We start from the raw sequence: 26,700 nt of genomic DNA, 5'->3' as shown, positions 1-26,700 counted from the left end.
AAATCATTGCACTAGGTGACTTATAGTTCAACCAGCAAAGCTGGGAAGAGTCTTTTTCCAGAAGGAAGACACCTGGCACTTCACTCAACTGTGATAATGTTTCACATCCAAATGATTTGGAGCTATCTTAGGGAGTTCTTTTATTGAAAGGGAAGACATTCCCTGAGCTGGAGAATAACCATTTATTACTATATTTAGGGAAAAATATCCTGACTTAAATTTGTGCTTCTACCCATTTGGACTTTGTCTCAGTTTGGAAACCAAAGGAAGTACAACAAATTCAACAAATATTTCTGAACTCCTACTGTGTTCCAGTACCTAGAAAGTATTGGACCCATAGGACTGTCAAAGATGAAGCTGACTTGACCCCAGAACTCTAGAGGAGGCTACATCCTTGCCAAGAAGAAAATTCTTGTGTGCACATACATGCATCCCCAGTCACTGTAATGCAATGCTTGTTAAGATACGGATCTAGAGCCCAGAGGAGGAAGTTGCACTCAGGCTCAGTCCCTGCAGCAAACTGATTGTGGCAGATTACTGGTTCACACAAGGTCTGGACCATCCATCCAGGTCAGCTAGGGCTGTTCTCACTCAGTCAAGGATCCCAGCTGAAGGTACTGCTGCCATTTTATAGCTGTGTCTTTGGGATCATGTGGCTTCTGAGGTTGCTATGAGAGGGGCTGAGGAGCTGAGCTTATCCTGAACTTGTCACACATCACTTCTCCTCACACTTTGTTGGTCAGAACCAATGACATTGCAAGGGAGGCCGAGAAGTGAAAGGGATCGCGTGGGTAGCAGTAGAGTGATAACTCCTCTGCCACACAACTAAAACCCATGAGATCTTACTGTGTGCCTGCCTCTGGGTGCCCACCAAAGTGGAGATTCCCATCTCAGGGAGCCAAGAACTTGAAGGGAAGAGCTTCTGGTCTGTGCCTTGAAGAAATAATAGGCTCTAAAGTGGAAGAAATAAAGGGAGAGAAAGGAAGAAATTCTATCACAGAAGCTTATGGGAAAAGGGGTGGAGAGAAAGAAAGATTGGAGCAGCAAAAGGTACAAAGTTCTAATTATAAAATAAGTAAGTTTTGGGGGTTTCATGTTACAGCATGGTGACTGTAGGTAACAATACTGGTACTGCATATTTGACAGTTACTAAGAGAGTAAACTTTATTTTCTGAGGGGAGAGGGGCAGAGAGAGGGGGACAGAGATTCCAAAGCAGGCTCCGTGCTGACAGCACAGAGCCCAATGTGAGGCTTGAATACACGAACTGTGAGATCATGACCTGAGCTGAAGCTGGATGTTCAACTGACTGAGCCACCCAGGTGCCCCTAAGAGAGTAAATTTTAAAAGTCCTCATCACAAGGAAACAAAACTTTTGTAATTACGTGTGGCAATGGATGTTAACTACACTTATTGTGATCATTGCACAATATATACAAATATCGAATCATTATGGTTTTTGCCTGAAATGAATATAATGTTATATGTCAACTATGCCTCAATTAAAATTAAAGGACAGACAATTTAAAAAAAGGACAGAACAGATTTGGAAAATGGGAGGGGTCCAATCTATTGAAGGTGTTAGGGCTTAGAAGATGGTTGGAGTCAGATCACATGGGGCTTTGGCTGCCATAGTCAAGTGTGGGTTTTGTTTTTCAGGAAGTGGAAGCTTGTTGATGAGCTTTGCTCAAGGAAGTAGCATCATCATTGTAATGGCTCTAGTGGCCTACATTTACCTAGAGTGTACAGTTTCCTGGGTGCCATTCTGAGTGTGCATGCGTTATTTCATTTGATCCTCAAAATAACCCTGAAGGGCAGGTACTTTTCTTATCCTACTGTACATGTAAGGGAGCTGAAGTTCAGAGAGGATATGGAACTTTTCCAAGATATCACACTGTTGGCCAATGGTAGAAAAAACACTGTTTTTCTTGAAAGTAACTTAAAATTGGGTGGACTCATTGTTACTATTATGGTTATTGGTATTATTTTAAAACAACACTCCTATGGTTCCACATTTAAGAAAGATCAAGACCCTGCTAAGAGTTTTGGGTAATAGGATTAAAATGCTTTTGCAGTTGGGGTGCCTGGGTGATTCAGTTGGTTAAGTGTCCAACTCTTGATTTCTGCTCAAGTCATGATCTCACGGTTCCTAAGTTCTAGCCCAGTGTCAGGCTCTGTGCTGACAGTGGGGAGCCTACTTGGGATCCTCTCTCTCTGCCCTTCCTTCACTGTCTCTAAAAAAATAAAAATAATCTAAAAAATGTTTTTGCAATTGATTTTTATTGTAACCATAAGCTGGTGACCAGTAAATTAAATGAACCCTATCCTATGTTGGACAGGTAAGATGGACACAACAGATTGCCAGAGGAAACAAATGAAGGCAGACAGTGAGTTTGGAGACTATTTAGTTGGCCAGGGGCATCTCTATTTTGCTCTGGAAATAAGTCAAGCAATTTACATTCCAGAGCCCAGTCTAATAGCACATGATTTTGCCTGCTGAATTTCTGACTTGTTTCTGTACACCTTTTTTTTTTTTTCATGTTAACTGTGAACTTGGAAGCTGCACTTCTAGAAAGATCAGAGGCTGTAGGCTTGTTCCATGTGCTGCTATCCCTCTGGGATGTGATTACCAGAGATAAAAATGCTTTCCTTGAACTTTATTGTTTAAAAAGGGAAGTCATGTGTAAGTAGTACCTCAAAAAGGGAGAAGTTTTCATTCACATGACTTATATTTGGCAAATACACCAGAAAAGCTATGATTTGAAGCAGAGTAGGAAGAGTTTGTAGAAGATATAGTTGGGGAGGGGTCCTAGGACACCTGATTTGTCATCCCTATGGACCGTGGCACTTGTCCCACCTCCTGAAGAATGTGGCAAACACACTTCCTTTGGCTTCCAGCACCTTCTTTTTCTCTTTCCCAAAGACAAGAGCCCACAAGGACCACACTGGCAGGATGCTGGAAGTGCTGGAGATTCAGATGGCATAGCATTTTCCCTCTCCAGTTCAGTGACCAACGTTCTTGTTTCAGTGTCCAGTGCTTAGTATTCTTGCTTATCAACAATAGGTCCCCTTCCCTGATCCCATTTGCACAGATCAGGTCATTGGTGAAGTAGCCTGAGGTCCAGTTACGAAGTGTCTTCTGCTCTTAGTCACCTTGTGCTGTAGAGGCAGAGAGAACACACAGGTGCCTCATACATTACATTAAAAACATTAGGTTAAATGTAATGAAAAGCCTGCCCTTTATTAAAGTATAACATACACACAGAGAAGTACACAAACCAATACGTTTTCAGAAACCAAATATACTGGTGTAACCAGCACCTGGATCAAGAATCAGAATATTATCAACTCCAAGAAGCTCTCCCTGCTGGCCTCTTCCAGTCACTCCACCAACGGTAACCACCCATTGAAACGTCTTACATCACAGATCAGCTTTACTTGTCTGTGGAAGTTTATAAATGGAACGCTTTGTATGCGCACTATTTTAAGTTTCACTTCTTTCAACTAGCATCCTGTTTGGGAGATTCCTCCATGTAGTTATAGCTCGATCATTCTGATGGCTGTATAGTATTCCACTGTAACCTTATTCCTAGTCAATTAATCTATTTTGTTGTTGGTGGGCATTTGGATGAATTGCAGTTTGGCATAGTCATGAAGGATGCTGCTATGACATGCATTTCTGTTGGAAACCTACCTAGGAGTAAAATTTCTGGGTTTGCCTATGTCTGACTTTAGTAGAGACTGCTGGTTTTCCAAAGTAATTTTAGCAATGAATAACAGCACTGGTTGCTCCAACCAAAATATCTGGAATTTTCCAATTTATGTATTTTTTGGCTCTGCAGCAGAATTACTCTCAAAGAAGAAGGAAAGAGTAGGCTTTAGGTAACAGTAATTTAATTTGGTTATGCCCTGGATATTAAATACTCCAAAATTCACATACTGCCATCCTACCCCCAGCCCAGCAAAAGATATTGGTAGTGTGACAGTAGTTATTCATAAGCTCCAGCTACCCTTTCCTCCTTGAACAACACAGATGGTCTTGGGAAATCCTTCTAGAGGCAAACATGTACAGGCAACTGAGAGATTAGCCAATAGCTATGCTTCTGCAAGAGTAAGCCCACCTCTTCCCCTCCCTATCCTGCTCTCCTACAAGGCCAGCCCAGAAGGCTGACAATGAAGCCAACTGTACGCTTGCTTCCCAATAACTCAGCATTACCACTACCTGCCCGCCAGCTAGAGCCCACTCTCCTGGTGTGCATAACACCCTGACTTGCTTGCCAAGACAGAGCACAGTGAAGCTTCCACATAATCATTTCCAAACATTAAAATGGCCCCATTGTCATTACAGCAGGGAGATTGAATTCGCCTCATCAAAGCGGAGTGTGACAGGTGACTCAATAGGACAGTGCCAAGCGCAGAGGCAAGAAGATTAGCAGGGCACTGATATCATTATTTCCGCCTATCACAGATTCGGCAGGGAGGCAATTGTAATTTCTGGGCTTATTAGTCTACATTCGGAGGGAAAAACCGAGTGATAAAACTCACGGTGACAGCTAGGCATTTGTGCAGCAAGTGCTGTCACGGTGACACTTAGAAAATGCCAATGTGGCTACGTCCTCATAATCCTCACTAATAGAGGTTAAAGCCGGGCACAAAGGCACCCTTATCAGTCATCAGTTCACTAATAACATTTGCATTTTTAAGTTAAATATAGTAAGTAAAGGAGTAAGTAGTTCTTTGCAGTTAGGACAATTAATTTCACACTGGAATTAGAAAGCAAAGCCAAAAATTTCTAGCGGCTCCTATCTCTTCAATCGCTTGCAAGAATCCTCCAAGGAAAGAGATGAGTGAATGGTGTTAAGAACAATGTTACCGGCAGTATCTATTGCCTGTGAGACCGTCGATAGGAGAACATCACTAAACTCCTGAAATTAGATTTCTGCCCCCCTCCAGTCAACAGACAATGCAGCTCAAGGACTTAAAACTAACAAATGCAGCGGAAATTATCTTCACATGCTTAGCATATTCCTGTCTTAGGGTTCCCGATTTTGCCATCCAGAGGTATATTAAATCACAGAAGAAGGCTCCAAAGAGCTGGGGAGGGTAAGACAGTGTAACTACTGGTGACGGAGGTGGAGTGCTACCTGTTCTCAAGACCACTTCCCAGAAAAGCCTTCCTAGCCCAGCTGATTTACATAAACCTCCTCTAATTAATACGTTTCTATATCAGCATTTTTCAGAGCATTGGCAATGAAAGAGAAAATTAAGAGATTCTTTTTGGAGATAATACCAGAAATATAGTTTCATGGCTAATATATATTCATGGCTAGATGATTGAAAAAAAAATCATCTAGCTTAGGGAAAATACTGGAATTTTAATTTTATTTTGTTGGAAAAATATTACAGGTGGCAAACCGTTACTTTTTCACATTTAAATAAATAAGAGACCAATTAAGAAGACTGTGTAATTCAATTCTTGAGTGAGTGCCACTGAATTCAATTTGTTTCAGGTCAATGAATATAACGCAAAGTTATTAACAAAAAGGTCAGGGGCTGCGTATAAAGCATACACACGCGATACAACGGGGTAATTAGTACACATTTCCAGTGTGCTGTTGTACTGGCATATGGTGGAGAAAATCTTAACAGGATTAGATGTTAATAAATTTTCAAGTCTGTTTTTCTTCCCCTACCCTCTTTATAAAAAAGCCTGGAAATAACTGTTGTCTCCCTTTCTATCTATCTGTCTCTGTCTCTATCTCTGTCGCTCTCTCTGCTCCTTCATCATGCACTAGAGATCAAAGATACAGAAGCTGGTTTAGAAAATCACCCATGTCAGGGCGCAGGGCTGAAGCTTGCACTTTGAGAATCCTCACTGCATGGAGCGGTGTCTGAGTTAAGAAAACTTATGTGCCCCATATGCCATCATTCTGAGTTAAGGAATCCAAACTCCAAAGTCCACCAAAAAAGGCAAACGGAAGAACCATGGGGTATGGTTCCTATCTTGTTTTGTGAAGGAGAAAAGGAGAGCTTTGAGGAGGGTTTGTGCCCCCGGACTTTCAGAGTGCTGTTTAATGGTCTCTGGGAGCAGGATGGGTGGAGAAGAGCAGGTCCCCCTGATGACAGGCATACCAGGCCTTCCAGCCAGCAGAACTCAGGGCTACACCACTGATGCAGGAAGCGGCCACACAGGAGGCTGACTATACTCTGCTGTGCTTCTGAAAAGTCCAGGGGCTTAGGAGACAAATGTAGACATGTTCTCACAAGTCCCTGCCTTGACTCAGCACATCTGCAGGAGGGGGAGCTGGTGTTTGGTCAAGCCCAGGTGGGCACACTGAGGACAAGGGACCTCCAGGAGAATCTGAGACTCATTTTCCTAAAGTCACTTCTCTGGGAAGAGGGGAGTAGAGAATGCTACTCCCCGCAGGCCTCCTCACTACCCTGGGGGGTTTGATGTACACATTCCCCCCAAGCTCAGGTGAGCTAAGCTCTGCTCCCTGGCCTGTCTTACTTCTCCCTTCCCCACATGTGTTTCCTGGCATCTCCTCCCACCTAGACTGCCCGTGGTCTCCTTGTCTCAGGGTCTATTTCTGTGGGAAGTTAAACTGAGACAAAGGGTAACCAGGAGATGGAGGGAAAGACAGAAAAAAGATATGGGTGACCCTCAGCCTGGTGTGGGAGCAGCCAGTGCTTGCTACGTTGGAGAACAGCATATTCTTAAGTCAGAGGGACTGAACCTGAAGTCCCAAGGGCAGCACAGTAACTGCCTCAAGAGCTCCTGTATGGGCTCTTTTCCTTCCCTATCTCACTCCCCAACTGCTGTTTCCTGAGGTTGCTTGCTAAGTGATCGCCTATTTGCGCCTGAATTCCTGTCCAGAATCTGCTTCCTGGAGAATGCAACCAGAGGTAGTGGTCAAGAAGCACAGTCTATGGTGTGACCTCAAGGGCTGTCCTTCTCTAGAATGATACCAGTAGGTGATTTTTAAAGGAGTCTCAAAAAACAGCCTTGCAAATAGGTATGAAATATTTACAGGTTTCTGTATGTGAATAATTAAAAACAAAGACTAAAGCCAACCTATTTTCCCTACCAGAGATAGCATAGGGAAGCAAAGAATAACATGAACAGAAATTTGTTTTGTCCTTTGACAAGGTGTTATCTGTAAGGGTACTCTAGATGCAAACATTAAACAAGGCTACGAGGCTGACACAAAGCTAAAGTATTATTACTTTAGAAAAGTGACTTGCTTTTCATGATTTTAGAGGGAAAGCTGGCATCCAACCAAGAACTTAGTGCTAACTTAAAATAATTTCCAGCTGTGGTTATATGATATTTGCCCAAACTTCCACTGGACTGACATGATATTTGTCTTCAGTTGGGGAAGGTAAAATGACTTCTCCCTGGTCTAGTTGAGGACCTCCACAGTAAGGGAGCTAACATGCCTGTAGATACTTCCACATGCATGTGGAAGCTGGCAAACACTTTCCCATAAAGCTGTCTACGTAGCAGCAAAAAGGGAGAAGGATGTGGTTGGCCCATCCTTCTCAAAATTATAGGGACATACATAACATTGAGCAAAGTAGTTAATGTCTCAGTTTGCATCTGTACAATGGGCCTAAATGACCTAACTTTCAGGGGTATTGCAGGCAGAATGCCTAGAACATGGTAAGCTCACATTAATGGGAGTCATTATTAGTACTTAACATTTTGAGAGCCCGATTCTTGAGGCAAGAACATTCCCCTCTCTTGAATATGTATTTAATAACTCAAGTAATACATATTAAGAATTGGAAGTTACAGAGAGGCAAAAACCCTCCCCTAATTCTATAATGCAAACATGGCTTCACGTTTTGGTTTGTATCCTCTATGTTTGTTTTTAAGCCCATATAGCCATATATATTTTGACAAATATGAACTTGTACAATGATACTGCTTAGTAACTGCATTTATGCATTAATAGATTGTAATGTTTAGAGAAGTTTTAAGTGTACTGAAAATTGAGCAGAAAGTACTGTTCCCATATTACTTTCTCCACAGTTTCTTCTATGAATATATTGCATTAACGTGGTACATTTGTTACAATTAATGAACCAAAAACCAGTATTGACACATTGTTAACTAAATTCCATAGTTTACGTTAGGGTTCGATCTTCTTCTTGTACATCCTATGGGTTTTGACACATGCATGATGTCACGCATCCACCATCATGGAACCACACAGAATGGTTTCCCCTGTGCACCACCTGCTCACCCCTCCGCCCTTCCCTAGAAACACTGACCTTTTTTTTTTTTTTTTAACTTTCTCTATAGGTTTGGCTTTTCCAGAATGTCATATCATTGGTATTATATATAGCATGTGGGCTTTTCAGATTAAGTTCTTTCACTTAGCAATCTGCATTTAAGTTTCTTCATATCTTTTGTGGCTTATTAGTTCATTAAAAAATTTTTGAGTTGTAGTCCGTTGTCTAGGTATTACTCATCCATTCACCTACCAAAGGACATCTTGACTGCTTCCAAGTTCAGGCAGTTATCAGCAAACCTGCTATAGACATTTGTGTTTAGGCTTTTGTGTGCACATACTTTTCAACTCTGGGTAATACCAAGGAGCATGATTGCTGGATCTATGGTGGTACTGTATTTAGTTTGTCAGAAACCTCTGACTGTCTTCCAGCATGGCTATACCATTCTCCATTCCCACTAGCAATGAATGAGAGTTCCTGTTGTTCCACATCGTTGTAAGTACTTGGTGCTGTCTGTGTTTTGGATTTTGGTTGTTCTAACAGGTGTGTAGTGATATCTCATTGTTTTAATTTGCAGCTCCCTAGTGACATATGATGTCGAGCATCTTTTCAAATACCTACCTACCATCTGAACATCTTCTTTGGTGAAGTGTCTATTCACATCTTTTGACCATTTTTAATTAGGTTGTTTTCTTATTGTTAGATTTTAAGGTTCTTTGTATGTTTTAGAAGCGAGTCCTTTATCAGATATATGTTCTGCAAATGTTTTCTTCTGATCTCTGGCTTGTCTTTTCATTCTCTTAATAATGTCTTTCACAGAGCAGATGTTTTTAATTTTAATGAAATTTCACCTATCAAGTTTTTCTTTCATGTGTCATACATTTGTTGTTGGATCTAAAAAGTCATCACCAACTAATCAGTTTGTCTACTCTTTCACCAATACTACAATGTCTTGATTAAGCTTTACAGTAAATGTTGAAATTGGGTAGCATTAGTCCTCCAACTTTTTTTTAACGTTTATTTATTTTTGAGACAGAGAGAGACAGAGCATGAATGGGGAGGGTCAGAGAGAGAGGGAGACACAGAATCTGAAACAGGCTCCAGGCTCTGAGCAGTCAGCACAGAGCCCCACGCGGGGCTCGAACTCAGGGACCGCGAGATCGTGACCTGAGCCGAAGTCGGACGCTCAACCGACTGAACCACCCAGGCGCCCCTAGTCCTCCAACTTTGTTGCTGTTGTTACTCTCCTCCTCCTCCTTTTTCTTCCTCCTCTCTCCCCCAACCTTCCTTCTCCTCCTCCTCTTTCAATACTGTATTAGCTATTCTGGGTCTTGCTTTTTCATATAATCTTTAGAATCAGTTTGTTGATATCCACAAAATAACTTGCTGGGATTTTAATTTGAATTGCATTAAATCTATAGATAGTAAACTACATTTTACATATATCAACAAATTGTTAAAAACTTACCTTTTTAGGTAAATGTAGGATGGCTACATCCTACAAATGTAGGATGGCTTCACAGTCGTGAGATCAAGCCCTGCATCAGGTTCTGCGCTGGTTGTGAAGCCTGCTTGGGATTCTCTCTCTCTCCCCTGCCCATGATTGTTCTCTCTCTCTCTCCCTCTCTCTCTCTCAAAAATAAAATAAAATAAAATAAAATAAAATAAAATAAAATAAAATAATTTACCTTTGTATTATATAATCTCATTCATCATGCATTTTTAGGATGCAATATTATTTCATTATATGTAGGGTGACCACATAATTTATCATTCAAACTGAGATACTTTTAAGAGTAAAAAAGAGGTGCTAATTCTAATTGCACGGGGATAGCAGGAGTAACCTGAGGTGTCAGGTTATTCTCCTGGCTGGGCCCCTTTTATTTAACCCATATCTTATTTTGGGGCATTTAAGTGCAAACTTAATTTACTATTGCAAACAATATGATGAGGGTAAAAGTTCATAAACATGCAGTCTTTCACACTTTTCTGATTATTTCTTTAGGATTAACTAGTAACTATATCATTGTTTGGTCACAATTGCATGCACACATTTTTTTCTTTACCTGTAAAATATTTTAAATTTATTTTTAAATTTACATCCAAGATGGGGCGCCTTGTTGGCTCAGTCAGTTGAGCATCTGACTTCGGCTCAGGTCACGATCTCACAGTCCGTGAGTTTGAGCCCCACATCGGGCTCTGTGCTGATGGCTCAGAGCCTGGAGCCTGTTTCAGATTCTGTGTCTCCCTTTCTCTCTGCCCCTCCACCGCTCACACTCTGACTCTCAAAAATAAATAAACGTTAAAAGAAAGAAAAAAATTAAATTTACATCCAAGTTAGCTAGCATATAGTGAAACAATGATTTCAGGAGTAGATTCCTTAATGACCCTTACCCATTTAGCCCATCCCCCTCCCACAATACCTCCAGCAACCCTCAGTTTGTTCTCTATATTTAAGAGTCTCTTATGTTTTGTCCCCTTCCCTGTTTTTATACTATTTTTGCTACCCTTCCCTTATGTTCATCTGTTTTGTGTCTTAAAGTCCTCATATAATTGAAGTGATATGATATTTGTCTTTCTCTGACTAATTTTGCTTAGCATAATACCCTCTAGTTCCATCCATGTATTTGCAAATAACAACATTAAATTCTTTTTGATTGCCGAGTAATATTCCATTGTATATATATACCACATCTTCTTTATCCATTCATCTGTCAATGGACATTTGGGCTTTTTCATACTTCAGCTATTGTCGATAGTGCTGCTATAAACATTGGGGTGCATGTGTCCTTTTGAAACAGCATACCTGTATCCCTTGGATAAATACCTAGTAGGCATGCATAATTTTTAAAAAAGCAATTTAGCCAACTAAAATCTCATTGTATTTTAGGACAAATTAGTTCATATATACATGATATAGGTTAGTGAAGAAAAAGATATTTTTTATTTTTGTTCTTTGAAAATACCTCTTCTTTTGACTTATTATTTATATAATAGCTATTGGAATGCTTAGAAATAAATTGTATTTTCCTGCTGTTGTTTTTTTAAAAAACAAGTTGATGTTTTTGTTTTTCTTATTTTAAGATTACAATGAACTTGATTACACCACAAGTCAGAAGGAAGACCGAGAACATTTAAAGATATATATCACTTTATCAAGATTACTTTAAAATAGCCAGCTACCATTTCAAAATTAGTCAAATAAAAAATACATATTTGAAAGTAAATAAAACCCCCTTCTGAAGTATTTTTAAGCAGGAACTTTGAAGTTTGCGGGTTTTATTTTTCTTTTATGTTTCCAATTCTTATTGTGGCTCATTTTTGTGTCAGTAATTTAAAGTGTACTTATATTTTATAGATGGTTTATAGATATTGTAAGCATGGCAGAGATAGCTAGCTGGTGACCGAAATTAATACTTGCTGAAAGATTTTGTTGTAGTTGAAAAGTGACTGCTCAGGAAGGGACTACTTTTCCTAGCTTTCCTGGCAAACAAATGTACATGTGACTAGCTCTCATCAATGGACTGAGAGATGGGGATGTTCCACTATACTCTCCTACCATCAACTCAATAAAAACAGATGAGGGTTTAAGAGCTGGTAGAGCCACAGATGAAAGGAATCCAAAACCTTAAATTATGATGTGGAGTGAGGGTGTGAGCCAATTATCATGTGAATCAGAAATAACTCTCTATTGGATTTTTGCTTTAATACATTTTTTGGAGCATGTTTTTTTGTGGCAGTTTAGTTTACCCTAACTAACACAGTAAGGACAGTCTCTAGGATAATTAAAATCTGACATAAGAAATGCATGAATCCCTGTAGCAAGATTCCTCAAAAACCAACTGGTTTGCTGTTGCTGTGAGTATTAAGTCTCTGATTTTTAGAAAACCCCGTTCATGTTCTGTTTGGAATTCTTCTTCTATGTTACTCTGGGAAACTCCTCATTCCTACAAGGTTGTTTTAAGCATCACCTCCCTTATGAATTCTTCTCTGAGCCCTCTATCCTTTTTTCTCAGTATACTTAATAATTCCCTACATTGTGCCACTTAATTCTATTTTTGCATCTTTTATATGCTATTGTAAGTACTTGCTTATGTCTGTCTTTCCAACAGGCATGCTATGGATTGAATGGTTGTGTTCTCCACCAATTTATATGCTGAGATAAGCATATAAAGCATTTATATGCTAATCCTCATTGTGATGATATTCAGGAGGGGGCCCTTGTGAGGTAATGAGGTGATGGGGGTGGATCCCTCATGTGAGGATTTGTGCTCTCATAAAAAGAGATACAGAGTTGCCTCTTTCTCCATCTCTCTTTTTCTCTCTCTTCATCATGAGAAGAAGTCAGGAAGATGGCCCCCACCAGAACCTGACCATGCTGGTATCCTGATCTTGAACCTCAAGCCTCCAGAACTGTGAGAAATAAGTAAATGTTGTTGAAGCCACCCAGTCTCTGGTATTCTTGTTACTGCAGCCCAAACTAACAGAGACAAGATGCGAACAAATAACTGAGTTCCATCAATGCATTCATTTTTTTTTTTTACCACTTGAATCTAGATAGTGCCTTGTCCATACTAAGGATGTAATAAAGACTTGCAGAATGAGTGAATAAATGGTAACAATAGTTGCTAAAGATGTGTTGGTTTTACAATAAACAGAAGACAAAGAAGATAATTCTGCAATAGTGACTTGGATTTTAAATGTTCTTGGTCCTTAGGGTTCCCATCTTGGGGCCACTGATTTCTGACTTGGAACAAAGGCAACCTCAGCTGGCAAGAAATTCAGGTGGGTATTACAGTGTTCCCAAGAGAGCTGTTTGAAAGCTTAGATGTCCAACAGCTCATGAAATGAAAAGCGCTGGGATGGAGGGGACTTAACAGCGTAGTAACTGGGGATTCCATTATGGCAGGCTCAGCCTTTGGCTAGAGAATTTCCACCTCTGTTTGGGAAATACACAATCATTGGCTCCCTTGAACCGAGAGTCAGCATAAATCAAGCATAGAATGCAGCTGTTGAAGCTATTAAATGTTAGTAATCATTGGATCCAACCCTTTGGTAAGAAAAGGTTATGGTTTGGCAACCTATGATCTCCTTTTTTCTGGGGACTTCTCACCAAGGTTATACAGCGATCTGCCATGTTCTTCTAAGACTGGAACTCTTACTTCAGTTGGTTGGTGCAAAGTGAGCCAACTGGAGTCTTTCTGTGGGAATGTTTGATCTGAAATGTCTTCCTACTGGTGGCTAGGCTTTATGGTATAATACTTAGGAATTATTCAGGGCTGTATAGTTTTACCTCAGAGACCAGAAAGACAGAATAGATCAGTATATAGAGAATGGTGCAGATGTTCAGAAAAGGACACATCCTAGAGATGGAGAAAGAGTCTACTAAATGTGTTTTCCAAGGTTTAGTTGTTCCTGAGGCTAGACATATTCCTCCTATAGGTGTGGATCACTGCCCTTGTTCCTATAAAATAGCCCAGGACACTTATGATCACACTGCCTTTGAATTTAAGCCATTTCCAGTTGGACTTCTGTCACTTGCAATCAAAACAGTCTCAACAAACAGGCTACAAATTTTGAACAGGGGGAAAATGATGCTGAGGAAGAAGGATGTATTTCATTGTGTGATATTGGATGTACATTCCATCTTGAGGGAAAAAAAGTATTCTCTGAATTACAAAAGCTTTTATGAAACTATGGCTTATACTATTAATTGCTTCTTTGGAAGGGCTTTACAATAAAAATGCAATTCAGAGAAATTCCATTTCTTTTGTATGTGTTTGATTAGGGAGTTGTTGAGGGGAGACTGGGCTGACATGTAGGCTTCCACCTCCTTTCTGGCTGCCAGTGCCCCGTTGTCATCCCATGGGCCTAGGCTCCTAATATGTAAAGTGTACCCATGGCATAGTGTACCTTGTGGGGGTCACCAAGAAGCCAAAGGGCCAATCATCACATACCTCTTTCACCTTCTGAAGCTGAGAAGCCCAAGCCAAAGAGTGATTATAATTCTCTCCAGAATCAATTAAGAGAAAACTATTTCCGTTGTACACAGACAGGCCCCAAATGGGAAACTGGGAAATTTCTGAGGTAGAGCCAAATGAATTTTCACAAAAGCTTTGGAGTTTATTCATAACACAAGGAGAATTGTTATCAGCTAAAGAAAATAGGCACAGCTCTTCTTAAAATAAAATGAAATTATGGACACAGGATTATAGCTGTCCCACGCTGCCAAAAATGCTGTTTTTAGAATCCAAATCCTTTAGACACCCTTCCAAATCCAAGTAGTATGTTTTGCTTTTGCTGTTTGTGTTGGACCTATTAGCCCATGCTCTCTGCTTCCAGTCACATATAATGACTGCATCAGGAAAGGCTATGATATTTAGAAGATTCTCAAGCGATTTCTTGCTCTATGGTAGGCATCCTTAAAAATAAATGCCAGAAAGCCATGTAAAAATGCAAAATCTTTATGGCCTCCCATGGGACCACATGAAAATGAATTAAAATAAAATTAAAAATAAATCAAAATACCTCAGTGGCTTAGCCAACAAATGATAATGAAATTTGAAGATGTAGAGTGTATGTAGGAGCATTTTATGCCCTGTTCAATATGCCCTAAGCTTGCCTCTAATTTTGGCTTTGGTAGGTATCTCCACCATTTTTGTGGCCCACTTCAAAAACCTCTCACAAAGCTTCACCTCCCCTGTTAGGGTTTTGGAGCCATGATTAGCTGCAGGTGCCCCCAAGTAGGCTTGAGCCAATGTCTCCAAGGGCAAACCTCACTCAGTGGCTGATAAGAGTTAAAAAATAAATTTCTCAACTTTTAGTCTTTTGAAGGAACAATATAGCAGTGCATTCTACATGATTTTCCAGCATAACTTAACCTCAATTCTCACAGCAGTAATAATATTAATGAACATTTTTCTGAATTTTCTTTTATAAGACTTTCCCCATTTCCTCCTTAGAATCACCTTCCAAATAAATTACCAGCACTCATGTCCCTAACTCAGGTTCAGATTTTGCAGGATCCAAACTAAAGTAGTATATAAATTTGTCTCCTTGTTTTCATTTCATCTTAGACCAAATTCTTGCTCTTTGGTAAAATCCCATTGCCCCAAAGACATACTTTCTTTATTATAGGCAGTTGCTTTATTATTCTTTTATCTCAGAGTACCAAGTGAGACTATTCCATAATCATAAATATTTCAAGTTTCAACTGGCTAAGACTGTACCATGTGAACATTCATGTGCCACATAAACTGTGAACCATGAGCAATGGGGTATCCCATTGGTAAGATTTTTTCCATTGGTAATATTAATAGAAATAGCTACTTATTTATTGACAATCTTCTCTGTGTCATGCCTTCTGATCTATATACTTACTTGGAGTGTTTCTGAAAAGTAGGCATTAACAATCCCACTTTATGGGATTGATGTTGAGCCTTATCCAGCTAATGAGTGGTGGAGCGGACATCCAACCTAGATATTCATGGATCCAAATTCCATGTTCTTTCTGTGGGTCTTGAATTTGGGGTTTCCTCCAGGTTTTACAAATTTTCTCTGTGTCCTATTTGGTCTTCAGTCAATTAGTCCACCATTGGGTATGTGCCATAGTCATTGTACACTAGAGAAAAAGAAATATCCGGACCTTTAGAGAGCTATTTGATATAGATGTGAGCTGACAGGGATGTCAGAGTTAGATCCTATTAGAATGGCCACTTATTAGAATGAGGTTTATGCAGACCAGGTGACAAATTAAATTCTGGTCCATGTTCATCTCATAGTATTTCCAGTGGGTCCTCATATCCATCTTAGGGTTATTTACTCAGTACTCAGATGCATAGTCAGCGTGGAGATCCTTAGCAACTGGAAGAATCCTTACATTTACTCCTTGTTATGGGGATTAAGAGATATTATGGAAGGAAAGTCCAAGGGGAAGGCTTTGAAACTGTTCCTCCCCTGTCCTGGCCAAGATGGAATCATGACACATCCCAGGAGGAAGTGCATCACTTTAAGAATTCAAGGATGGTGGCCCCCATCATATACTTAATCTAATTAACCTGTATGAGCTTTTGTAAAAGCCAAATGGATTACGGCAGATGACAGTGAACTACCATAAATTTAACCAGGTGATACCTCTAGTTATAGGTGTAATGTTGAATATGGAATCTTAATGGAACAGATAAATGTAGCTTTTGAAAGAGTGCCTGGGTGGCTCAGTTGCTTAAGCGTCCAACTTCAGCTCAGGTCATGATCTCATGTTTCATGGGTTCAAGCCCCACATCAGGCTCTGTGCTGACAGCTCAGAGCCTGGAGCCTGCTTCAGATTCTGTGTCTCCCTCTCTCTTTGTCCCTCCCCTCTCATATTCTGTCTCTCTCAATTAAGAAATGTCAAAAAAATTATATGAAATTTATTGTCAAATTGGTATCCATACAATACCCAGTGCTCCTCCCAACAGGTGCCCTCCTCAATACCCCTCACCTACCCCACCCTCCCTCCCACCCCCCATCAACCCTCAGTTTATTCTCAGTTTTTAAGAGTCTCTTATGGTTTGGCTCCCTCCCTCTCTAACCTTTTTATTTTTTTTCCTTCCCCTCCCCCATGGTCTTCTGCTAAGTTTCTCAGGATCCACATAAGAGTGAAAACATATGATATCTGTCTTTCTCTGTATGACTTATTTCACTTACATAACACTCTCCAGTTCCATCCATGTTGCTACAAAAGGCCATATTTCATTCTATTTCATTGCCACGTAGTATTCCATTGTGTATAGAAACCACAACTTCTTTATCCATTCATCAGTTGATGGGCATTTAGGCTCTTTCCATAATTTGGCTATTGTTGAGAGTGCTGTTATAAACATTGGGGTACAAGTGCCCCTATGCATCAGCACTCCTGTATCCCTTGGGTAAATTCCTAGCAGTGCTATTGCTGGGTCATAGGGTAGCTCTATTTTTAATTTTTTGAGGAAACTCCACATTGTTTTCCAGAGCGGCTGCACCAGTTTGCATTCCCACCAACAGTGCAAGAGGGTTCCCGTTTCTCCACATCCTCTCCAGCATCTATAGTCTCCTGATTTGTTCATTTTAGCCACTCTGACTTGCATGAGGAGATATCTGAGTGTGGTTTTGATTTGTATTTCCCTGATGAGGAGTGACGTTGAGCATCTTTTCATGTGCCTGTTGGCCATCTGGATGTTTTCTTTAGAGAAGTGTCTATTCATGTCTTCTGCCCATGTCTTCACTGGATCATTTGTTTTTCAGGGGTGGAGTTTGGTGAGCTCCTTATTGATTTTGGATACTAGCCCCTTGTCCGATATGTCATTAGCAAATATCTTTTCCCATTCTGTTGGTTGCCTTTTAGTCTTGTTGATTATTTCCTTTGCTGTGCAGAAGCTTTTTACCTTGATGAGGTCCCAATAATTCATTTTTGCTTTTAATTCCCTTGCCTTTGGAGATGTGGCAAGTAAGAAATTGCTGCAGCTGAGGTCAGAGAGGTTTTTTCTTGCTTTCTCCTCTAGGGTTTTGATGGTTTCCTGTCTCACATTCAGGTCCTTCATCCATTTTGAGTTTATTTTTGTGAATGGTGTAAGAAAGTGGTGTAGTTTCATCCTTCTGCATGTTGCTGTCCAGTTCTCCCAGCACCATTTGTTAAAGAGACTGTCTTTTTTCCATTGGATATCTTTTCTTGCTTTGTCAAAGATTAGTTGGCCATATTTTTGTGGGTCCAATTCTGGAGTCTCTATTCTATTCCATTGGTCTATGTGTCTGTTTTTGTGCCAATACCATGCTGTGCTGATGATTACAATGTAGCTTTTGGTACTTGGTATGCATCTATTGCACTTGCAAATGTGTTATTTTCAATTCCTACCAGGAAGAAGCTTCAAATGCAGTTCGATTTTACATGAGAAGGACAACAGTACACATTTCCCTGTACTCATCTTATTAACTGATTTTAACTGGGGTTTGATAAATGTTTTTTGAATGAATGAATAGAAACACTGAACCAGGAAGTATCCAAATTTCTAGGACTCAGGTCGCTGACTCCACTTTTGTCCTCAGGTTCTATTTGCTGGTTCATCAGCTCAGCCTAAGAAAAAGAAAGGATTTCTCTCCAAAGTCCCTTCATTAAGAGTAATTATGGTATGGGACTTTTTCTTTTCTTTTTCTGTTTTGACACAATTTCAGACTTAGAGAAAAATTTTGAGAATAGTGTAAAAAATCAAAACTCCAATGAGTTACCAGCTCAAAATTCCTACGGTGGCTAAAATAAAAAAGACAATAGCAAGTGTTAGCAAGAACGTGGAGAAATTGGAACCGTCCATACACTGTTGGTGGGAATGTGAAATGGTACAACCACTTTGGAAAACAGTGTGACAGTTCCTCAACAGGCTAAACATTGAGTTAGCATATGACCAGAAATTCCACTCCTACCTATACATCCAGGATAAATGAAATCTCTGTTTATATACTTGCATATTAATGTTCATAATAGCTACAAAGCAGAAACAATCCAAATGCCCATCAATTGATGAATGTATAAGCAAAGTGTGATGTATCCATGCAACAGAATATTATTTGTCAAAAAAAAGAAATGAAGTACTATATGTGCTACAAACCCTTAAAACATCATGCTAAATGAAAGAAACCAATCACGAGGAACTACATATTTATATTAAGTACCCAGAATAGGCAAATCTATAGAGACAAAGAATAGATGTATCTTTTGTGATATTGATAGTTTTGAAGGGTACAAGTCAGCTATTTTGTGGAATCTCCCTCAATTTGAGTTCACATGATGTTTCTCATGATTACATTAAGGGCATTGTATTTCAGACAGGAAGACCCCAGAATGGTTGTTGTATGCTTTTCACTGCATCCTATAAAGAGGTGCACTAAGCACCTGGGTGGCTCAGTAGGCTAAACATCCCACTCTTGGTTTTGACTCAGGTCATGATCTCATAGTTCATGACTTAGAGCCCCACATCAGGCTCCTTGCTGTGGGTGCTAAGCCTGCTTGCGATTCTCTCTCTCCCTCTCTTTCTCTTCCCCTGATCTGCTCTCTCTCTCTTTCTCTTTCATAATAAATAAGTAAACTTAAAAAAAAAGAGGTGTGTGATATCCAGTCCAATTACTGGTTGTGATCATTCTGATCACTTGGTTAAAGAATTGCCTACTAGGCTTCCTCACCATGAATTTACTGTTTCCTTTGTAATGAATAACATCCTGTGAGGAGGGGTTATCCTGAGGCTGTATAAGTAACCTTACAATAGAACATTTTGGTCATGGATATTATGCAACCACTAAGTCCAATCAGAAGGGAGGGAAGCTGGATTGTCAGAAGCTGCTGTATACCTGGCCCTTCTAGGAAGAGGACCCAATTGACTCTGCACCAATTTTAACTCTGCAGTTGAGTGGAATAAACACAACAAAAGGCTGCTTCTCCTCAGACAAGAGCTGGGACTCAAGAACTGAAAAACTGGGGAAGCTTTCTGCCTCCTTTTCTGTTAAACACACACAAGCCTTGCCCTACCTTCCTCCCAGCTCCAGGGATCCCTTGCCCTTTTAGGAAATAACACAAAAACTGATGCTCACTCACAAAAGGGACCTTGAATTTGACTGCATTAGACAAAGTAAAACCACTGTCACTGCAATTAAACACCTCTCTTCTAGACTGACAATTATTTGAGGTCTGGATGTCCAGTTTGTCTTTGTGGCTTTTCACCTTTCCCTGCTTCTTCCTCTGGCAAAGTCCTCTGCTTCCCTCAGTTCCTGGCTAAAATGTCATCTTCCCAAGGAACACTTTCTGGACACCAGTACTCACCCCAGACTGGATTAGTTCTACCTCCCCTGTCATCTCTCCTCTTGACTGTTCCTTTCCTGCTTGCACCCCAACAGAAATGAACTCACATTGAGTGTGATTGTTTAGTGGGTGGCAAGCTCACTTGCTAGATCCAATACTCCAATGTGAAACTGTCCTGCTCCTGCACAGTGCCCAGAAGTCAATATTTGCAGATGGACAAATGAATGAATAAATGAGTGATTTACAAGCACTTCACCTCTCTTCCCAGAATCTACTGCATATTGTGGTGGGCTGCATGATGGCTCCCTAGAGAGGCCCAAGTCTTGATGCCCAGAACCTATGAATGTTACTTTATAATGGCAAAAGGGACTTTTCAGATAAGATCAAGTTAAGGATCTTGAGATGAGGAAATTATCCTGGATTCGCCAGGTGTCAATGCATTCACAGTGGTCATTATAAGAGGGAGAGAAGGGGATGTGAAGACAGAAGCAGAGCTTGGTGTGATGAATCTATGAGCCAAGGAATGCTACAGCCTCTAAAATCTGGAAGAGGCAAATAATGCATTCTCCCCTGGAACCTCTAGGAGAAATCCAGGCCAACTGATCCCTTGGTTTCAGTTCTCTAATTCTCATTTTGGACATCTGACCTCCAGAACTATAAAAGAATAAATTTGTATCTCACAGCCATGCAACTGGCATTGAGATCATGCCAATGTTAATGACCCTCATTGTCTCTCTGGGAAGCTCTTATTGGAGGTCAAAAATATGTTTGGCATGGTGATGGCACAACACATTGTCAGAGAAAGAATGAACCCAGTAGAATTGGTAGAAAGAGAAAATAACCTACGTGTAATATAGAATTCAAAGAAATATTTTTTTAAAGAAAGAATTTGTCTCAGATTTCTTAACTCTGCTATTCATAAGGAAGGCAGATCTAATTTGCTAAAAGATAATATCAAGAATTCATAGCACCAGGTTTGTTACCATTCCCACACTGGTATTGTGATCCTGTGATATCAAGAGATACAAAGACTTCCCAGGATGCTATCAGATCCAGCTAGAAAGAAAAAAACCCGTTAACTTTGTGCAATAGGCTGGTTATAGAAGAGATTGTGGCTCTGTGTCTGTCTATGGCCAATTCCGTGTGTGCTGTGCTTTGTGATTAGATCCATTTGCTATCTTCTTGGAATGAATCGGGAACCACAGCTCATCTCGGACAACCAGGGAGGGGGTTGCTTTTCAGCTGAGCGAGGGAAAGGGGGTCAGTTCATAGGCATTGCCCATGATTCAGATAAGTTACAGAGACCTGACTCCTAGGCAGTAATTTTGCTGACTCGGGACTCAAGTGTCACTGTGTCAAGTTCCTCCTTCCGTGAAAAGATGCTGTGAGGACTGAGTGGAATGCGCAATTGGAAACACTTGGCCAATGGGACCATAAGCAAGAGATTATACACCATTTATACCACTGTTATAGACTCGGGCTTTTCAGGATAGGGAGAGAGAGAGACCAGTCACCGTCTGGAAAGAAGGTCTCCAGAGAAGGGGACTCTGGTTGGTGCTTAGGCAAGCCAGGTACTTGGGATGAAACATGTAAAGAGAAACTGTTCTCCAATCAGGGCCTGGACTCTGGGGCCTAGTGGTAATTAGGATCATGGAGTCAGACCACCTAGGTTCAAGGCCTGGATCTATAGCCAATGGCTAAGTGACCTTGGGTGAGTTATTCTTGGGGCTTCACCTGCTTATTTGTGAAATGGGCCTCATGATAGGAGTCATCTTGTGGGGCTTCAGGGAAATCATATATCCAATGTGTAGAATAATATCTGGTATATAGTGAGTGCTCAAATATTGTTAGCTACAATGACTTTGATTACCATCATTTTTAAGGGCAATTTGAAGAGTATGGTAGACATTAACACTTTGCAACCAACGATAGGCAACAAGAGCAAAGAGGAAGGCCTCACTCCCAGGGGCTTAAAGCCAGCTGAGCTTCCTAGAAAACCAGAGGACAATGTACTATGTCCCAGGAACCTGCGTGGGAAAGGACACCCCATTTTGGTCACAAATGCCTTGCAATTTGCTAGGGTCTACCTTCCTCCTTGGGTTCTCCTTGGCTTTCCAATCCAGAGTTCTTGGACCTTTAAAATGCCTTTACTCTCTAGCCAGTGCTCTTGGCCTTTGAGATGTCATTACCCTGTGTGGTGGCTACAGTGCCTACCCAATGGGAGGAGCAATCAAGAGCACACAGCTGAACCAGAGCTGCCAACTCTGCATGCTCAACAAGTCCAATTAGGGCCAAAAGATAAATATTGACACATTAGACTATTTCCTCACTTATTTTCTGTTGATTTTCTGGGCAATCTGATGGGGCAGAATTCCACTTTTCTGATAACTGATTCTTGGCTAATAGGAACAAAGTAGAAACTTCTGTCCACAGTGGGTTGTGCAGGCCCATTGTGCACAACCGGTAATTGGATTAAATGGACTCCTAGGTCTGTTTGCTGCTGCCAAAGTCCCTTGAACATTTTCCACTTCTGAAGGCTACCCATCATGGTGGCTCTCTTGCCTTTGAAATCAAATAGAAAGATGCAGGCAAAGTCTTCGTTGTAGTGAATCCTGTCTCCAAGCGAACAAAGTACAGGGGTGAGGAAAAACACATGCCTAGCCTTTGCGATTAAGTAGGCAGGCATAGAGAGTGGCTACGGCCAATGAGCAGAAATTAATTTTCATTCTTATAAATATATATCTTCTCCTAATTTTCTTAAAAAAAAAAAAAACAGCAACAACAATGAAGGAGAGTAGTGACAGCATAAACCCGCCCTGTGCATCCATGAGAAAACTAGAAGTCTTGCAAGAGTCATTCTTATCCAGCGTTCTGGGGGGCAATGCATCTTCCTGATTTTGCCAATTTATCTAGAAAATATTACAATTTAATCTGTGTTAATAAAAGACCAACAGAGTAACAACGCCTGGGGTTTTATGTGTCTGGCTGGCTTCTATTAGCATTTAAATCTGCATCCATTACATTAGTCCCTTAAAATAAACACAAACATTTATGCGAGTGACAATTCGAGTTAGCCTTAGTCAGTCTTAAATAATGTCACTCAACTCGGCGTTTGGACCGAAGCCTGTGAATCATGAGGTATATTTTTGCCTACAGTCTGATAATTTTCAAAGCTATTGGCAACCTGGGAATTTTCCTTCCTTATCACCAGGGCTCAGCTAACTTCACTAAGACTAATCAGGCCGGGAATCATTCATTCAAGGATTGCATGATCATGTTTTTCTTTAGCTGTGACAGCTGCCTCAGCCACATTAGCAATGCAGATTAGCCAGCCTAATAGGTTAATGCAGAACACGCGAAAATTAGGTTTAATCCCCAGTGAAATAATCTAACATTTTCACATTTCTTGATGTTGGGATAGAGACATTGCTGGTGACTCAATTAGGTGTAATGTAGATCAAAGCAAATTTACCTTCTGGCTGAACCTCCCCAATAGTTTAGACAGAAGAATATAGCAAAGGCCCTTTACTAATTGGTGAATAGCTGAGGGGAAAATTGCATTGGGAACATGTAGGATGTGAGAACTCTTTGGGCCTAAGAAAGACGATCGATGTATTTTGCAAACATCCACATCTATCACTTGGCCATGCCTCCAAATGATGTTGCAGCTCAGCGCAGATGCAAACACCTTGTACCAATCCTTCGGGCATCACTGCCATAAATGGGAACTCTCTCTATCTCTCTTTCTCTCTCCCCCTCTCTCTTAATCCGCACCTTCTTCCTGTCCTTTCCAGGAGTACCACAATTGTGTTCTGAATAGGCCTGCATTGTGAGGGGAACAGAAAGAGAACAAGAGGGTGTCTAATGTTTTCATTCTGGTGAACAGCATATCAAACACCCATCTCTTTCAATCATAAAGGGAAGGAAACAAAAAATTACATGCCCTCAGTTGCCAAATTATTTTTTGCCTTGACATCTTAATTCTTAATCCTTGTGTGTGGTCAAATCAGTCTACTATAGGCAACCAATCAAGCAATTATTTCTAAATTATATTTGCCCAACTCACATTGATTGGCCATTCTTTTCTTATTGGGTTAGCTCATTAATTCTGAGCAGCTTGCTTATTATGCCTTCCACATCATTTTCCTTCCGAGCCTATCTGCTCCAACCAGCCTGCTGATGTTTCAAGATGCCATACAGGGGGGAAAAAAAAACGACCAGTGATCTACGCATTGTCTCCTCTAGCAATTACAATTCACATTGCTGATTAACTTTGATGTGAAAACTAATGAGATAAGACAAGTTATCAAGGCGGACCTGATCGTCATTCCATTTATACAGCATTTGCCATCAGTGAATGACAAAAAACTAATGAAGACATATCTGACAGCAGGCTGAGCAGAGACAGATTTCGGTCCCCCATCAGCAAGAGTTGAGCTCCCTTCTCATGGTCTATCTGAGACACGTCAGAATTAGCTTAATAATGGAAACACTTCATCTAAATGGACACATGTTTACATTAAAATAACTACATGATAAATAGATGGTGGAGATTTTATGCCTTCTTGAGTCTAAACAACAAAGTAAAAATGTGTTCTAGAATTCACTAAATCATTCAGAGGAAAATTCAATTTAAGCTATTATACTTATCACTGAGCGAGCGTCCCCTGTTTATGGGTAACAAATGTTGGTTTTCTGAGGGCGGGGGAAGAAATGTGATCTGGGCAGAACAGGAATGATTTACTTTGTTAAGATGGTAATGGACAGATAAACAGAAGCACAATATTGGTAAAGCTAATGAATGGTAATAACTTTGTGGTGGGGAGATCCACTGGAATGACATTTCCAGCTGTACATTTTTATAAGTTCTTTTCATTTTCTGAACGGAGACACTGGAGGTCTCTGCTTTCTGTTCACGTGTAAATGAAGTGCCCGTGCTCTCTACATGTAACATGTATTCCATTCAGAGGAATAAATTCAAAGCATTTCTCTGGGTATGTTCATACATGTTCTCCCCACCCCTAACAAATTAACAAGGAAAAGCAGATATTATATAGAAAATGTAAATTTTCTGTGGACACAATCTTGGAGGCTGAGCATCAAATAAATATTAAGAAAAAGCACACGTTTATTAAATGGGGTTAAGAAGTGGTTACATATGAGCTTCAATAAAATTCATAAGTATTCATATGGTTAAAGGATTCTAATGCATTTTTTGTCTCTGCAATATCTTTGTTACATTAGCTTATAAGTATGAAAGGAAGTAAAACACAGATTGTTTTTAAAGATAACACAGCCTTACCGATGAGTCATTTTGTTACTTTGATAAATCATTACCAAAATCCCAAGAAAAGGAAAAGTGTTCATTTTCCTAGAAAAAGCTTTCTTCTCTATAACATATGCAGTATATTGTTTTTCTTACATAAACATCATGGAATAATATTACACCCAAATAGCATGAAATAAGCCAGAACAAAAAAAAAAAAAAAAAAAGGAAAAATAAGTTGTGGCATATTAAAGCATATCTTTAAAATCTTCTTTTTTTAAAAAAAATAGGTGGTAGTTTTGTTTTCTTTAGTCAAATATGATTTGAAATGTTTTAAGGCAACTCTCCACAAATATAATTTCTAGTTACATCTTTTTGACTTAAAAAAAGAAGAAATACATGAATAATACCAGCATCTATAATCAATATTTCTCCCCCTCACTGTACCCACACCTAGCCATCACAAACAACAGCAACAAAGCAAAAGAAAACAAAAACTGAACACAAACCTACTTTTTTTGAGGGTCTGTATTTAAAAAAATCTAGTGCATGTGATGAAAGTTAATCGCAAGTAATGTTTTAAGGATGAAGAAACAAATTAGTACTCCAGCGAGGGATTAAGTTTAAAAGCTCTTCTCCGAACCGAAGATAAAGCCTATATATTAGAAGACACTATAAAAGTACTTGTGTAAGAGCTAAAGGCACAAGTGGAAAGTTGACCCCCAAGATGGTTTGATGATGGTGTGCTAAGTTTATAAAATTCTCCCTCAATAGAAGGAGCCTGTAAGTACAGTGCCCACTAAACACAGAAGCAATTGTACTAGAAAACGGGTTTCCAATTTTGACTCAAGTGACAAAATTAAGCCCATCTGAACAAGGGCTGACCGATTTCTTCTCTGGAACCCGCCTCCTTCCCCTCCCCCTCAATACACTGGCTTCTCTTTTAGTCCATCCATCTCTGGAATTCTCTCCTGGTTATGTTTACCACTCAATTCTAATGTTAATTAGAGACATACACATCCGTATTTGTAACCCACATTTTCATCAGCAAAGCCCACCGGGCCAAATGAAAACCGAGGAGTGTGTCTGCGTGTGAGCCAACAATGCAGAGATGGCTGTATTCTTGAACACACATATCTAACATTCTTTCCTCCCTGGTGTTAATTTTCCCTTTCTGTGTCCTCTTATTATGCTATCTCCAACATGGGTGACAGATTCCTTTTTAGCCTATTTCTTTAATCTATTTTAATAAATAATTACAGGCAGCTACAGAATTTATTCATTCCAGAGGGCTACCTTCTTCACATTTTTTTTCCAGAGGTGCAGCTCAAGGAGACATGGTGATAATCGGGGAGGGGGGGTGGTGGTGGTGGTGCCTGGAATCCCTTCTACACAATG

Source organism: Panthera pardus, unplaced genomic scaffold, assembly GCF_024362965.1.
Source record: "Panthera pardus isolate Hobbes unplaced genomic scaffold, ASM2436296v1 HiC_scaffold_25, whole genome shotgun sequence".
In the NCBI taxonomy this organism is placed as follows: domain Eukaryota; kingdom Metazoa; phylum Chordata; class Mammalia; order Carnivora; family Felidae; genus Panthera; species Panthera pardus.
The sequence above is the reverse complement of the archived record's forward strand: the minus strand, read 5'-3'. Positions refer to the sequence as shown.